Source organism: Astatotilapia calliptera, chromosome 5, assembly GCF_964374335.1.
Source record: "Astatotilapia calliptera chromosome 5, fAstCal68.1, whole genome shotgun sequence".
NCBI lineage: Eukaryota > Metazoa > Chordata > Actinopteri > Cichliformes > Cichlidae > Astatotilapia > Astatotilapia calliptera.
The window spans coordinates 32,654,749-32,672,528 of NC_137426.1; positions in this window are offsets into that span (position 1 = coordinate 32,654,749).

A 17,780-nucleotide genomic window follows, 5' to 3' on the forward strand; every position below is an offset into this window, starting at 1 on the left:
AGTGTATGATTGTTTGAAGGTAATGTTTAAAGCGTCACATACAATAAAAATTACCAGCTGGATGTACGAAGGAACACAGATGCATGCTGACACTATAATGGATAATGACTCATTTTCTGAATTTGTGCTCTCACATACAATCTAAAATATTTTCACTCACTGCATTGGAAAAGTAACCTGATTTGTCCTTGATTTGCTTATTTATTTATGTGTTGGTACCTGTTCCATCGGATTTGTGGTGATGAAGTCAGAGTCTCTGTATTTCTTGTCTGGATAGCCAGGGTGCCTTGTTATACATGTTAAGTATTCCTCTACTTATTCAAAACAAACCCCTGTTGCTGCTGCCAGAATGATAAAATGCACTCTTCCTTAGAGAATCTATTTTCATCCAGGTCGACCATACGCTGTGTTGCAATAGTGAATGTAAAGTCTCTTTTCAGACTTCCCTATGCATGCTGAAACACTGTTATAGTCAAGGACAGTAAGACAATGATCGTTTTGTCATTATGACTAATTGCAAGAATTCTTTGATTATTTATGAAATGGCATTTGTGATTTCTTGTGTCAGTTGAAAATGTCTATAGACAAACAGTTCTAAATATTTTGCTGGGTGAAAACACATCTGGTTGTGCTGACCTTGTACATATATATTTATTAGTTTCAGATTTAGCCATTCGTATATTTTGCCTGTTTATGTTATTGTATTTTGCACAACTCTGTTGCTTGTGAAGCTTGCACACAAGAATTTCACTCGCATGTGCTGTACCAATGTACCTGCACATGTGATGTGACAATAAAAGTGATTTGATTTGATCACTTTTGAAATATGTGTTCTGTGATGGATTGACAACCCATCTGGAGTGTATATCATTTCATTCACACTTACATAGCCAGGTGTATTAGTATAGGCTCCTCTTCTGCTACCTTACCTAAGCAGTTGTGCTTGAGTCATTTGAGGCTCTTTTATAAATGGTTACCAGGAACAGACTCTAAAGCGTTGAACTGAAGAACTTGAGTTCTGTGGAAAGTCAAGTGTCTCAGAGTGTTGATTAATAAGGGTCCTTCACTTACCCTCTTCAGGTATTGTTTTTTTTAATTTTTTTTATCTATGTTAGCAATGGCATTTTATGGGGAACATGAAGTGCCCTTGCTAATAGCACTCGCAAGTCTCTATGACGGTGTGTGGTTTAACATATCCATATCCTTTTTTCTTTTTTTCTTTTTTTGGCCTGTCCCGTTTGGCTCTTTTGCCATCAGAATTATTGTCTAAAGGCAAAGAAAGATGCCCAACAGATTTACTTTACCAAATTGACCATCCCAGCCTTGCCGTAATGGTCCATTTGATTCACATTTTATTGTTTATTTTATTTTCAATTGCTGAATACGGGACAGACTTGACTGGGGGAAAGAAGGGGAGAAAGAAAGAGGGAAAGAGAAACAGCTGAGAAGAGGGTCGGGGGAGAAGGGCAAAAAACAAAAACCAACAGAATGGGCAGGAAAAAAAAATGCATCTATCGATCACCTGGATCACCTGCTGAGAAAGAAAAAAGAAAACAAGCAGAAGAGAACAAGAGTAATAGAATAAACAACATCACAATGATATATGGGAATATGACAGTAAATACTAAATGTTAAACATTATTGTGCAGCACATAAGATCAACAGAACACAGTGTGCTTTGAGGTAGGAGCCAAAAAGGGTGTAGTTTGTGGGTGTGATCACCCGTGTGTACACCTGTGAGCATGGACGCGCTTGTTTTTTTAAAAGGTTCCTTCATGTAATGATCTGCTAGAGGGTGTGGGTGTGTGTGTGTGTGTGTGGGGGGGGGGGGGGCACAGCCCCGTCCTCCAGGGCATGAAGCAGGTATGGAGGAGATCAAAACTCCAGACATCCAGAGGCCCCCAGAACACAAGAGACCAAGAAAGACCAACAGAGGGGCAGCCGCGCCACTGTCCCAGAAAGAGCTGAGGAGAGTCCCAGATGAGGGGTCACTCAGCAGCCGCAGAGCAGAAGCCAGGGGGGTTGCAGTGACTCGCCCGTGAGCTCCGCTGGCAGCCAGCTGTGCCTGAGTGACCGAGCCCCAGGCCGAGAGGCCGGGGGCACCCCACCTCCGAAGTGGCCCGAGCGAGCCCCAGGCTCCAGGCCCCGATAAGCAGCCGCCAAGGAGTGAGCCGGTGTGTACCTGGATGCCCATCCCCAGACACAAAGCACAAAGAACCACCAACGCACCGATGTCAACGCACACACAGACACAAACATCCTTTCCCACCCTCATGCTCTCATATGCACTTACTCCACACTCAACCAACGTGGAGACAGACATAAAGAGACGCTGTACACACGATCACACTCCCCAAGCGTACTCTACGAACCGGGTCTAGGTACCCTTGCCCCTGGAGGGGGGAACTGCACCCAGACCCAGGTGGTGTTACCCTTTTCCCTGCGGTGGGGAGAGGCAGACCGCCCCGACTCCGCAGCAGCAGGGAGGCCCCACACTCCAGACCGCAGTCGGACGGCCAACTCCTCCTCCTAGCCCCCCCGCTCCAGCAGGTCGCAGAGAATGGGGGTGAGAGAAGACTCCAAACCTCCTTCCACCCGCTCATTGTAGTGTTGATGCATGTGTGTTCTAAGGTGCATTTAAAACCCAGGAGGGCATGGAGCTACCTGCCAGAGAGCAGCAGGTAAGCGCATAGTCCCTCCTGATAGCCCTCAATGTCTACGTGTATTTAAAATTGAGAGGCGGGTAACGACGCCAGGGGTGAGGTGTACACCATATCCACCGGGAGCTCCGTAGACTATGGGTACGACCCAACGCAGTATGATGACAAAGCGTGCAGACAGGCCAATCCACCATGTGCATTTCACGTTTTGCCTCTCCCATGCAAGCATGAAATGGACATGCATGCAGAATTTGCATTACCAGCAGGGGGAGATAATATATTTAAAACCAAGAAGTTTAAATAGTGAGCAAGGAAGAAATAAAGTACATTCCAGGGTCCTTGAACCAATTAATACTGGTGCAACTTACTTCAGCTTCTGCAGTAAGTTGACAGGGTCGCAATAAACATGCCCATCAATGCTTCATCAGGCAAGTTGTAATATTTATTTACCAACAGGTACTGAAACTAAGGATATTTACTGTATTTAATTTTTTTATTAGTTTTCTAAAAGAAATGGTAAATGGCCTGCATTTGTATAGCGCTTTTCTAGTCCCTAAGGACCCCAAAGCGCTTCACACTACATTCAGTCATTCACGCTCACATTCACACACTGGCGATGGCAAGCTACATTGTAGCCACAGCTGCCCTGGGGCGCACTGACAGAAGCAAGGCTGCCGGACACTGGCGCCACCGGGCCCTCTGACCACCACCAGTAGGCAAACATGGAGTTAGTATCTTGCCCAAGGATATTTGGCATGCAGCCAGGAGGCAGTCTGGGATCGAACCACTGACCTTCTGATTAGTGGCTGACCTGCTCTGCAACCTGAGCTACAGCCACGCCAATAACTAAATCACAGATCTAGTTTACTTTTAGTTAACTATAATAACCTGTTGGGTTCTTCTTAAACATTAGCCTCTTGTTGTTATTTGGGAACAAGAATTGACCATATTTCAACCAAAGCAAAGCAATCTTGGTTAGCAACCTGCATCTACAAATTCTGCAGATGAAACACACAAACAGATTTATTAGATGCTAAAAAAAAAAAAGCAAAACCAAAATCTTTCTGTACCACATAGCAAGGCAAATTATTTTTCAGATAATTTTACCCAATATAAGTGAGACATCCAACTTAGATCTCAGTCATAGGCATAGGCATTCCCAGTTATTAACAGTGTTGGTCAAGTTACTTGAAAAAATAATTAGTAACTAATTACTGATTACTTCTCCAAAAAAGTAATCCCGTTATTTACTGATTACCGTATTTCCCGGACTACAAAGCGCACCTGAATATTAGCCGCACAAGCTAAAATCAGGGGAAAATCCTGTTTTGTACATACATTAGCCGCACCTGACCAAAAGCCGCAGGTGTTTCAATGTTGACTCATCATATGTAAGAGAATATGCACAAAGGGAATTGTCAGGAAAGAGATGGCTGTTTGGAGACACACCCTTTTATTAATATTTTGAAAAACAAGTTATGGGTACATATTTGCACATGTGCTGTGCTTCATAAATGAGTAACAAATGTATTACATAACAATAACCTACAGCACACCAGAAAAATAGATTCGGACTACCTTTTAGGCTCAGGTGCAGTGACACGGCTTTAACAAGAAGAAAAGTCAGTCATTCACCACCATCTTCCTCTTCTTCCTGCGCACTAAAACCACCAAAGTCCTCTTCTCCAGTGTCGGATACGAACAGGCTCAGGATGGCTTCGTCATCCACTCTCAGCTTCTTTCCTTCGTTGTCACTTTCAAAACCAAAGAAATCCTCATTGTCATTGTCAGTGTCGGAGTCGAACACCCTCTGAAGGGCCGTGGCGGTGTCCTCCTCTCCATCATGCAGCAGTCCAGCCCTTCGAAATCCGTTGGTGATCGTGGATGTTTTCACACTTTTCCACGCTGTCAGAATCCACCGGTGGAGTTGAGCATAACTTGCTTTTCGCAAGTTTATCGCCGCTCGTCATCCACGACTCCCGCTGAACGCGTAGCGCTACTTTGAAGTTTGTTTTTCGCGCTACTTGTACGGCACTATGTTGCCTGGCGGATGGACATGTGACCAACATACCACTCTTGAACCCCGATCCTTCCGCCAGGCAACGTAGTGCCGTACAACAGCGGAACAAACAAAACAAATCGTCTTACGATATCACAAAAATCATGGAAAATCCATAGAAAAGCCGCACCTGACTAAAAGCCGCAGGGTTCAAAGCTTGTGCAAAAAGTAGCGGCTTATAGCCCGACAATTACGGTAATTATTTTTAAAAGTAATTAGTTACTTAGTTAATTTTAAAAAAAACATGATACACATCCTGAATACGTAATAAAGCTACAGGCAAAAAACAAACTTTGTCCAAAAACCTCTCATGTTTAGCTGTTTTTTTGTAAAAAGATAACAATGTTAGCCTTTTCTGCAGCTATGGGGCATATATGGTATCACTCTTGGCTGGAAGCAGTGCTTAAACAATGGAAAAAACACAAACTTTGTCCAAAAACCTCTCATGTTTAACTGTTTTCCACTTTTTCTTTGGTCATTTTAGCCTTTTTGGCCAGGGTGAAGGGAGCACCTGCCATCAAACAAGAAGACAGCCTCATGTAACTACGACTGTGTTTGGTAGTTCACCTTACATGCATTAATGTAATAACGTGGTTAGCCTACAGAACGTAAATTACACACAAACACCATTTAGCTTCTCACACAGAGAAGAACGGCTGCTGCTGCCATCATCATCCTTATCATTTCTGCTACACTGGCAGGGCTAGGGGCCAGGACTCTACTCTTCGGGTTTGTGGGGGATGTTGCTAACTCCGGGTCCGATAACAAGCACCACACCCGCAGTAGATGTGCACGGTGTGAGGTCTCGCAGCAATCGATCAAATACGGTGCATTTCTCGGCTTTTAAAAAAACGCTATGCGTCGCCAGGTGTTTCATCGGATTTGAGGTGTTACCTCCTTTGCACAGTATCACAGTATCACCTTAAAGCACTTGTTGCAGGCTGCTGAGTTTGCATCTTTTGCTGTGAAGTACAGGCAGACTTTTGACCGCTTTGCCTTGGGCATTTTTAATCTGTAGCTCTGCTCTAAAAGAACGTACGTACCTGGGCCCGCCTACTATCCTCAGAAACGTAAAATGATTGGCTAGAATCTAAAGTGTATCACATCTCAGGAAAAAAAAAGTACCGAAATGAAGCACCGAAATGTGCGCTGCTTTTCGATCTGGTTACTACCGTTTAGTCAATGCAATAATATCAAAGGAAACCTTGTGCATATCTTTCAGACTTCATGGGCTTTATCCAAATAGCTGTAGTAGATATCTTGGGATTAAGAAAGGGCTGTGCATCCTTGGTTGTCACACAACTGCTAAAGTGCACAATTTCGAGCATTGTTTTTAGACATTATCAGACAGTTTCAGGTGTGAAACAACTACTTGGATAGATTTACAGTCAGAGAAATGTAGTCAGATTTGTGACCTTGCAGAGAGGCATAAATTTGATGTGTTAATTAAATCATGTTAAGTTTCACCTGAGAAACCTGAGTAATTTTAACACCAGGGAACTGATTAAGCGACTTAATTCATGCATGCAAACATCAAACCCTAAATATCACCTAGGATAAAACTCAGACAGAATACTAGTGTGTTGTTGGGGTGTATTGTGTCTACAGGTTTTTTTTCTTTATAGCTATAGGCACTGGTTTGAATCTGGAAATGAGTCAGAAAGTTTGGAGGGAGAGCGGGATATAGGATTGAACATATCACAGATTTTGGGAGATAGCCACCACTGACTTCTTACTTGGAGACAGGCAGAGAGCAGGAAGAGAAAATTGTTCCTGCTGGGATGAAAGGTGTGGGAGAGCTATACAATTTTTCCCCAGATTTTTGAAACTAACTAGTCTTTCCTGCCTATCACAGAAATAAATTAGCTTGCATAGGTGTCTCAGTTAGCCAGTGCCCTGTGTTGATGTGGATGAATTTTCACTGATGATGAATAAATGTTCTATTTCTGGCCTTGTTTCATTATAGAATGGAATAAAATGTAATAGAATAGACCTTTATTGTCATTGTACATGTACAACAAAATTGTAGGTGCTGGAATAAAATATATAGTAGACAGCAGGAATAAATAGTAAACAGGAGAAATATACCCAAAAATAAGAGAAAGGCACACATTAGAGAACAAAAGAGTTCCAAAGTGCTTGGAATTGGTGCAAAGAAAAGACTTGGTGTGCGTGACTTGCCTGATTGATGGGGATTACTCAGACCATGGGTCAGATTGATGAAGTGTGTGTGGGGGGGGCCCTCAGTATTTGCTGACAGTTCGAATGGCCCAGTTGAAGAAGCTGTTTGTTAGTCTGTAGGCGTTGGACCTAAGTGACCTGAGGAGTCGATCAGAGGGCAGCGGGTCAAACAGGTGGTGAGCACAGGGATCGTCTGTGATGGCCCTGGTTTTCCTGAGATGAGAGGATCTGGCGATGGCCTCCAGGGGTGGCAGAGGGTAGGGTTTTTGGACAGTGTTAATAACCCTCTGCACAGCCTTCCTGTTCTCAGTTGTGGCCCCTGCTTACCAAACACCCAGAGAGTAGGAAACCACTGAGGAACGTTAGAAGGCCAGCAGCAGCTTCTGGTCCAGGTTATTCTCCCTCTGGACAGGGAGGAAGAGCGGCTGCTGCTGGGCCTTCTTTAGGGAGTTTGTGTTATGGTCCAGGTGATATCAGCGGAGATGAGGGTGCCCAGAAATCTGAAGGTCGAGACAGATTCCACCCGTTCTCTATTCATAATGAGTGGGAAGTGGACCTGTCTGTCCCTCAGCTTCAGGTTATTTTCTGAGCACCAGTGCACGCCGTCTTATCTCCATCAGACATGAGCCCAACCACGGTGGTGTCATCTACGTACGGACATTAGAGTGGTTGGGTCTGAGTTTGACTGATTGAGGCCAGTTGGTGAGGATGGCTTTGATCCAGGAGCAGTTGGCAGTGGGGATCAGAAGGTGGTTCAGTTGGTAGTAATGTCTGGGATTATGGTGTTGAAGGCTGAGTCCATAAAGAGCATCCTCACTTAGCTCACTTTGTGAAGGTTAATGGTGTTGGTATCCTCCGTGGACCGATTTGCTCTGTAAGGAAACAGGTAGGGGTCGGGGGAGGGGGGTTGATGGTCTCTAATGCACTCAAAACACTTGATGACTACAGACATGAGGGCTATAGGTCTGTAGTCAATGAGACTGTCTATTCCAGGCTCTTTGGGTATGGGAATGATAGTGGAGGCCTTCAGACAGGTGATAAAGGTGGCATGAGTCAAGGAGAGGTTGAACAGCCTGGTGAGGATCCCTGCAGCAGTATGCTGGGATATAGATGCCATTGGGGCTAGCAGCTCTCCTGGGGTTAACCACTCTCAGTCTCCTCCTGACCACATAGATTTTCGGTTAGGAAAAATCTGGATGGTTTTGGTTGCTGTCACATTCTCTACACAGCAGGACAGACTGTGTGAAGATCTCTAAATCCTGCTGTTCAAAGATGGACCAGTCTGTCAGATCAAACCACCAGCCCTGTAGCTGGGGGATTTGGAGGACCCTAGCCCCATCACCACTTAAAGACTTTCTTGCTTACCATATACTAAAAGAACCTCATGGAAGAAAGGTTAAGTAAACCAACACTCACTGATCCATAATGTAGCCATGGAGATCGTTTTTGTGGTTTGACACATCTGCCATTTCCATATGACTGGATTTTTTACAGTCTAATTGAGGCATCATAAAAGAGGAAAATTACAAAGATGGTGATTCCCACTGGACTAATATAATACGAGAAGTTCTGTGTTTGGCATAAGAAAAGGTTGGTCATTTACCGTCAAACGTTTAATTTAAAAATTAAGAACATTGTAGATTTGTACTGGATTATGATCATATCAATGACAGATACAGCTGTAAGAAAATTATTGGAAGTCCCAGATAATACTATTCCTACTTAAACAGGATTGAGCGGATACATATTTATAGTGTAGACATCTCTGGCATCTTTAAAGAAAAAGATGCAGGTAGGTATAATTTAATCAAAAAACCAATCAAGATATTCCCAATGTATGCTATCCCAGGAAAATTCCATTTTAAATGATGCAAGCAACAACAATTGAGTGCTTATGCAGACAATTTTAGAGCATAAGCTAGTAAGTTTCATTACAGTGAGCTGAGTCTTGAATTTCAATGCATTTCATTTCTTGAAAGGTTTCCACGCTTTTAAACAAGTTCCCAACGGAAGCTGTTTCTCTCTGTGTTTTCCTCAAGTATATCTCTTGTGTAATACCTGTTAGTTCTAAACAAAATCATTCTCAAATTAAAAATGTTTCCAGTTTTTTTACTTAAGGAAAAGACACCTCTGATGCTTGCAGTTTACTGTTCGCAGTGTTTTTCTTTCCCTTTTGGTTGCTCTTCCTCATATTATTATTATTATTATTATTATTATTATTATTATTATTATTATTATTATTATTATTTAGGCCAGGGCAAGCAAGGCTCTGTCCAGCTCCAGAATCAATCAGTCTTTTTGTGATGGCTCTGCAGGAGTCTTGCTGGAAACCAAATTGCACTGAGTAAATGGCCTCTGTGGTGCCTGTGCAGACATTCAGGTCATTATGATTAGTTCTGCAGTGTCTCGAAGCACGTGTTTGTGATATCTGACTTTTCCTCCTTACAAATGTTATCTCTTGTAGAAATGTATTTTCACATTCAGGAAAGTGGGACCAGTGTTTGTTAATGCAAAACATGTCCTATTTAATGTTACCCTCAATCCTCTGTGTGGGCTGTCATATGTGGAGAAGGGGGCAGCTGCTCAGCACAGTAGTTCTCATTCATACTATGACTACACCTTTGTAATTGTTGTTCCACAAAGGTAGGAGCTAAAATGGGTCACAGCCATTGACACAAGCTTAAAGCTAAATGAGGTGCTACAAAGTATCATAAAGCCTATTGCTACTGCCCACGGAATTTAGTTGATATTTGTGAACCTACAGTCCTGTGAAAAAGAAAGTACAGCCCATGACTCAGTATCTTATAACAACCTTTAATAGCAATAACTTGAAGAAAGCCATTGTTGAGGAATTTTGGCCCACTCTTCCTTGTAGTTTTGCTCCAATTGACAGAGGTTTCCAGGCATTCATTCATTCATGCATCTCTCTGGAGATCCCACTACAGGATTTCATGAGTGCAGACTGGACCAAAATCTTCACCTCTGTTGGTAGTGATGGTGTAAATCTCCTCCATTTGTGCAAACATGCTCTGTTTGGTTTTTGCTTAATATGGTTCTGTGCATTACTACCAAACATCTCCACTTTGGTCGTGCCTGCTCCAGAACTTTTGCATTTTTGTATAGATGCAACTTTGTAATCTAAGCTGTGTTGCCATGTCCTATTTAGAAAGAAGTTTTCTCCTGGCATCTCTTACCAACAAGCCATACTTGTCCAGTCTTTTGTAATTCTACTGCCATGAACGTTAACATTTAACTTGCTGATTGAGGACTGTTTTTTGCAGGTTCCCTGAGAACTTTTTCTAAATTTGCTGGCATGTCCACTTCTTGGGAATTGTGGAAAATGTGGCATTGTGTCAACACATACCGCAGTGCTCCAGACTTGCAAACTGCTAAAACAACTTCTTTTGTAGTAGTGATCACACTTGCCGATGATCAGTAAATGAAGTGCACTTTATTATCAGCAGCATGTGAAAAGTAAGGATTTATCACGGGGATGCATATAAGTCTGCCTGTACAACTCCTAATACACTGTAAACACTGCAATAGTTACATCCTTTTTGCACATGCTCTACAGTAAAATAGCGAATGACAAAGTTCACAGGTTAGAGTCAAATATCAATCATATATATTCCACCTCTGTAATATTCTTTGTCAATATTCTTGATAGCCACCTCTGTTAATTCTTGATATTTATAATTGAGCATTTTTTAATATATTAGTGCTATTTCTTAAATTTGTAAAATCTGTAATAAATTGTATTATTTTAATAGTTTAGTCTGTTACTGTCTTGGATCAACTGTAACCCACATAATTTCCTTAGGGATTAAAAAAGTATTCTGATTCTGTCACCAATTTCTTTTTCACAGTCATGCTTTTATCACAACTTGGTTGGATTACTGTAACTATTTCTATGTGGGTGTTAGCCAGTCCTGCCGGTCTCAGGTTCAGGTGGTGCAAAAATGCTGCAGCCCAACTTTTGACTAGAATATGGAAGAATATTACCGATGTTTTATTGTTATTCAGATTGCTGCCTGTCCATTTTAGGCTTTATTTTTAAATGATTTTGTGTGTTTTTCAGTCCTTAAATAGCCTTGCCCTGTCTTATGTCTTAGAGCTGCTGTACTTGCACTGCACCCCCTTTCCTTGTCGCTCAGATCAGCTAATAAACAGTAATATCTCCCAAATTGTGGAATTACCATACCATACCATACCAACTTTATTTCTAAAGCACTTTAACATAAAACCAAAGTTTCACAAAGTGCTGTACATGTTAATAGCATACGTAAAGAAAATTAAAATGAGATACGATAAAATAAATAGATACAATAAATTGAAACATGTTAAAACAAATTGAGTCAACCCCTCTAATCAATGCCAAAGGCTTCAGCGAATAAATATGTTTTAAGAAGACTTTTAAATTCAGAGAGAGAAGAGGCCTGCCTAACATGCAAGGGCAGATCATTCCACAACTTTGGAGCAGCTACAGCAAAAGCACGATCACCTTTAAGTTTATACTTAGTTTTCGGTACCTTAAGGAGTTGCTGATTGGCGGACCTAAGGGAAAGGGCAGGTGTATATGGTTGTAGTAGCTCCGAGAGGTAGGGGGGGGCCAGGCCATTAAGAGATTTAAAAGCAAATAAGAGAATTTTAAAAACAATCCTAAAATGTACAGGTAGCCAGTGGAGTGAAATTAAAATAGGGGTAATGTGCTCAAACTTTTTTGTTCCAGTTAAAAGACGTGCTGCAGCATTTTGCACAACCTGCAGGCGCCTAATGGACGCATCACTAACCCCAAAATAAAGTGCGTTACAATAATCCAGCCTAGAAGTAACAAAGGCATGGATTACTGTCTGAAAATGCTGTTTCGATAAGATAGGCTTTATTTTGGCTAATTCCCTCAAATGAAAAAAGCTAGATCTTACAACAGCTCTGACCTGGCTTTCAAGTTTAAGATTTGCCTCTATTTTAACTCCCAGATTAGTGATGACTGGTTTAACATACTGTGCCAGTGAACCAAGATCTATAATAGTGGCCTCAGAAGCGCCACCAAAAACCATCACTTCTGTTTTCTGTTCATTAAAATGTAAAAAGTTCAAAGCCATCCAAGTCCTTATTTCATCAAGGCATCTGAGCAGCGGGTCTACTGAGAAGCCATTTATCTTTTTAAGTGGGAAATAAATCTGGGAGTCATCGGCGTAGCAGTTCATTGCCATTTTACATTAGCTAGTTCTGTTCATTCCTTTTTTCATTATTTCTTATTTATTTTTCATTATTCATTATTACACAGCAGCTATGGAAACATTAGAGTCAATAAAGATGAATAGACCAAATAATTAATGTGATGATCTGTGAAATAACTATATATGTGACAATAAGACCTAAAGATTAGTACTACTAAAAGCACCAAAAGTACTAATAAAACAAAAATAAAATTCTCTGCAATTTTCGTTTTCATTAAATCTCTAAATGCTTTTCTTTCAACTGGAAAAGCTATACTTAATATGGATATTACTTAATACAAACCCAATTCCATACATGTTGGAATATTTTCCATTTTCCATGATTGCTGTATACTTTTGTTTAACAGTCAAAAAAGTAGTATTTCAGTAATTTCACTGATCAACTTAATTGTGTTTTGTAAAATATACAAAATTTGTACATGACTACTATTAGAGCAAACACAAATGGTCATGTCTAAACGAAAGAAACATATCACATATTATAAACAGTCTGACCTATTAAGCTTTAACTTTACAGTCTTTACATTAAACATAATGAACAAAGAAAAGATGAGAATTATTTTGACATTTCCACCCTCTGAAAACTAAACTAAAAAAACTAAAGCGGCTCACTTGAGCTAGAGAATGAATCACTTATAGAAACAAGGACACTATAGGAATGCATCCAATCTATCAGTATTCACAACTTATTGTACAACAAAGGAACAGTTGCTCTGTTTGATTTTTAAATGCTGATTGAAAAAACACCATGAACGAATATTACATTTGGCCGAAGGAGGAATTGTTGTTTTAGCCATCCTACTGCGAGCAGCAAAATTATTATTTTCATATAATATAATCATAAAAAGAATTTAACATTGTGACAGGATAAAGCGTTTATTCTGATTCCTGCAGATCTATATATCTGAAGGTTTTCCCCTCACATAATTATTTGCAGCACCTCTCCGATGTACATTTTCTTTAGAAACATATCACTTATTAATCTTGTATCACTTTGTGCCTTCAATCTAGGGGATTTTAAAGGAATAGCCTGTTTGGTTGTGCAGATTGTATGGTTGAATTTAAACTCAGTTTGAATTCTCTTGTCATGAAAGTATTATTACAATCACTCAACATTTCCTCTGTTTTTTTTTCTTAGCTGGCCAAAGGACTGATTGTGTCTTACCTGTGAAGGAAAGAGCAAGCAGACTCACTTCCTGTGAGTATTCAATCAGTGTGAAACATGCTTGTCTTTGGCCTTTGTGATTTATTGCATGCTATAAATGACTGACTGACTATAAATTACTGTTTTTCCAGGTAAAGGAACTGTGGTAGCATAATCTAGCCATATCTGTATGTTCTGTCCTAGCAATTCTCAATTTACTATTTTTTAAGTATTTAAAGTATTACACTTTTTAGGTTTGGAGAAGTAAAAACATGTAGTCTAAAACATGCAGTCAATAAATAAAGACACTTTAATGTTGTTGTTGCTATGCTAGTCAAAAGGGGCTATTTTCTAAATTTACTTCCCTGATGAGCTAGTTTGCAGATTAAATGTGAAGGTAAGTCTATTTAAAATACAATTTCCCCCCAAAAAATATTAGTGTAGTTGTATTTCAATAAAACAACTTGTTTACCAACATAATCCCCAGAAATTTGTTTGGTAACTAAAATGTATATATCTGGATAATATTAAATTATTAGGATAAGAGGCCACAATAATGACAAATTATATAAAGCAATACGTAATTGTGATAGAAACATTTCGTTAATAGTAAAGAAACCCAATATAAAGTTGCTTAAATCAGTTTCCCCATCCTCACACCTCATTTTCTTCCTCCATATTTCCCATTATATGTTTTACTCTAATATTGTTGAGTTGTTGTAGCAAGGTGAGATACAAACCATCTGTCAGACATACAGTATTGATAAATGATATTAATTTTAATTCATCCAGTAAAAACAATTTACATTAATTATCACAGCATAAAATGCACACCCAAGCTATGCTTACAGTAGAGCGAAACTGAGATTACACCAGATTACGACATGACTGACATGAAAAAAGTACATATAAAGCAATATTATTTTGAAGTTTTACTATATTTCTCACCCCAATTGCGGGACATGAAAGCTAAAGCCAGTATTAGCGTTGATGTTACAGTGTTACTGAGAAAAGTAACCAATCACAGTATTTTACTAAAAGTAAACACCCCTTTACTTTAAGGTTGTGCATACTCATCACATTGTACCGAAGGTGTTTAACCTACTGTAGATTTACATCTAAATGTACTGACTTTACCTCAATGGATGGCAATTTGATATTGGTAGCATTCCCCCCTTACCACATTAGCTGCAACTAGCTTGCTAACTTTACAGCAGTTTTGGAGCTCTAGCATCTTTCACCTCCTCAGCGGCCTCACGAGCATCATTTAGGAGCTGTACTTAACGTAACCCGGATGTTTCTTAAAAATGTAAAATGGAGCTAGCAGACATTACCTCATTGGGTAATGGCTCAGGTCCTCTAGAGAAAAAAAATCAACTCAGGAAATCATGACTGCTTAAAGGATGGTTCTGTCCTTCTTTGTAAGGTTATCTGAAAACTTCAGCTTCAGAAAACTGGTAGGAACATTTCCAACTACACAACTGATCACAAATTATGGCCTAACCCTGCCGCATGAAAAGCAAAAGTTGACAAAAGACAGCTGAGAATTCTGTATCTTCTTTCCTTGAGCATCTATAAGTATTCACCTCACATCTGAGGTCTTTCTGGTCCTTCCACGCCCTAACTTCATGTAGTTCTGTTTGCTAAGTCTGTATTGAACTGGCAGGGTGTTAGCTTTCAATATTCTTCTCCTACTCAGTGTTTGTATTATGCACTTGTACAATGAGTGACAGTCTGCCACCTGAGCTGCAGCACTGCTTACGCTCCCTTGTGGCTGATGGGATTTAAGATGGACTGTAATCTGAGATCAGGTGGGTTTGTGGATATTTACAGCTTGGATAAGATAAAACAAAGACTTTGAAGCGACAGCTCTACAGTGAAGGCATATGTTGATATTAGCATTAGCGTACCATATAATTACTGAACAATCAGGAAGTGAGTGAAATCAGGGATGTGTTTTCAGGCTGTTGGTACTTTGTGCTATGATTACGCAGTCTTTACCTGGCTCTGTGTGATGCTGAATGTTGCGTTTATCTTGGTTGTCCTCCCTGCTCCAAAAAAAGAGGAAAAAATGCCTTAATTACCTCTCGCAAGGCTGGCAAAGTTAATTTCTGTAGTCACATATTTAACCAATTACTCAGAGTGTAATGAAGTGGAACGTGGTTCACTGGAGTTCACAGGACATCCCCCACCCCACCTTTTATTCTTAGCTTAGTTTGGCTGTTTCAGAGTGGGAAAGGTAATCTTCACTAAATGTTAAACCAGGCAAAACTTCACTCTGGATACACAGATTTATCCGTGTCAGTACCCATTCCTCATGTAATCATTTTAGCACCGTTATCTCAATATCATGGGCAGTGGGGGGGAGAAAGGTGGGGGAAAGGACATTATCTATGCTGGGTGTTACAGTATTAGGGATTATCCTTGACAGATAGTTTCCCTTCCAGGCACCATTAGCTTGGCCTCATCCCATTTGGTATTTCCAACACCTGCGACCACCATCCACTGGGCACAAGAATTATTACCATTGTATTTTTTCTAGGGTATATAAATTAATCATGGGGATCACAAGCAACTGCTTTAAATTTCTGGACTGTGACCAAGAAACACATCCTCCCTGAGGATGCCAAGGACCTATGCATCATTAAAAGAGACTTGTGCTGTCTGAGACAGGAACAGTGCCCGCTCCCTCACTTATATACCTTATGGGATTGGGGCCTCTGCACTACGCATAAATAGCTACTGTCTATTGCTAAATGTGACCAGAATCCTTGAGCCCGACTTTGAATGGTGAACAAACGAGGGTGTTTGCAAGTGGACAGAATAAAGTTGATCATCCCAAAAGTGAAAGTGGACAACTCGACATAAATTAACATCTGTCAGCGAGCAGAGCAAGTCTACTAATGACTTTAGGCTGCAGGGGCTTGTTAGGCAACCTCTCCTATTGGCTTTAATGGTTTCATATCCTCACAATCCATGAAATACCAACGACTCTAATTCCTAATCTGGTATCTTTATATTGGCAAATGGCCTGTCTTTGACTCACATGCAAAAATGAATGATGGGAGGATTAATATAGATAATGCAGTCCTATCTACAAGTTATACCTCAAAGAGTGCAGCTAGATCTTCTTATACGAGCTTTCAAATCTCTGAAACTCTCTAAGCAAGACCTTTAAAAGGCACGGTAGTAACTGTCAGTGAAAAGCAAAGAAGAGAAAGATCTGCTTTTTCAGTGTTTTCATCCAAGTCTAATTTGACTTGTTCTGAGTTCTGCTCACATGGCACTTAGCAAGTGTGTCTGAATTTTAAAACATATTGATTAGGAATTACTTACAGGTGCTGGTCTATAGCAGCATTGATCACAGATAGGCGTTTTGACAAAATGTCTGGAAAACATTTCACATCGATTGAAAGTGTCTTCTGGGCCAAAATAAAAGCCTCGCATCTAACTGTAATTACCATATGCAGCTTGGTGTCATTCATTTAGAATCTCTTCATCCAGCACCTTAATCAACATATAATTACCTCAGACTCTAAAGTAGGCTGAGAATAGCACAACGCGAGGCAGTTTATTGAAAGAAGGGAACATTTCACACCTCAGAAGCCTAAGTAGGTCAAAAGACTGGCTTCAGTTGTTAGATGGATAAAGTTTCTTCATTGCATTTCTGCACAACAGGAAATGCATCAATCTAGTGAGTCTCATAAGGAAAGACATCAACCACAACTTTTATTGATCAGTCCTTCCGTATTTGATTGAGACTCATGACAAGGCTGTGGGCAGGATGACAAACAAAAAGGCTGAAGGTTAAAAAAGTGGAAACCAAATCAATGATGATGACTGACAAGACGAAGCTTGGATGAACACTACTGAGCTCTCTCAGAATAAATAATAGAGAGAAGAAAAAATTGACTGCATTTCCTCCCTACACGTCCATTCTCCCTTCTTCTATTCATGATTTGTGGACATTATCTGTTTTAGCGCCGTTTTTTTTTTTTTTTTGTCTTGATTAACTGCAGCTAGCAATCGTTGATTCAAGTAAGGTTTTCAAATTTATTTATCTCCAAAATTTACAACAACATTGCCAGTCTAACAAACTTCGCCTTACAGTAGTTACCCTAATAAATTTTCTCAAAGCTGTGTAGCAGGGATTTTTGAGTTACACAGAAGACTACTAAAGAAGAAGACTGCAAGAGGCTAAGTTACCCTCGAGGAAACCCTGCAGATAACACTATCATCCATGTGCTCCTCATGAGTGCATGTGGTTTGCACTTGTCTGAGCAGCACTCAGTCAACCTGATCGTCAGTAAAACGAAGGTGAATGTACAAGTTTTAACTGTTCTTGTTCACTGTAGTTAGTGTTGTACGCATACAAACACAGTTTAGCTTTCAGTATGCGTTCCCTCTTTGCCTTATTGTGGCATTGTTGTACAACACTGACATTTTGTTTAATCACTGGAAATGTATCAAACACTGGATATTAGATGTAATAATTC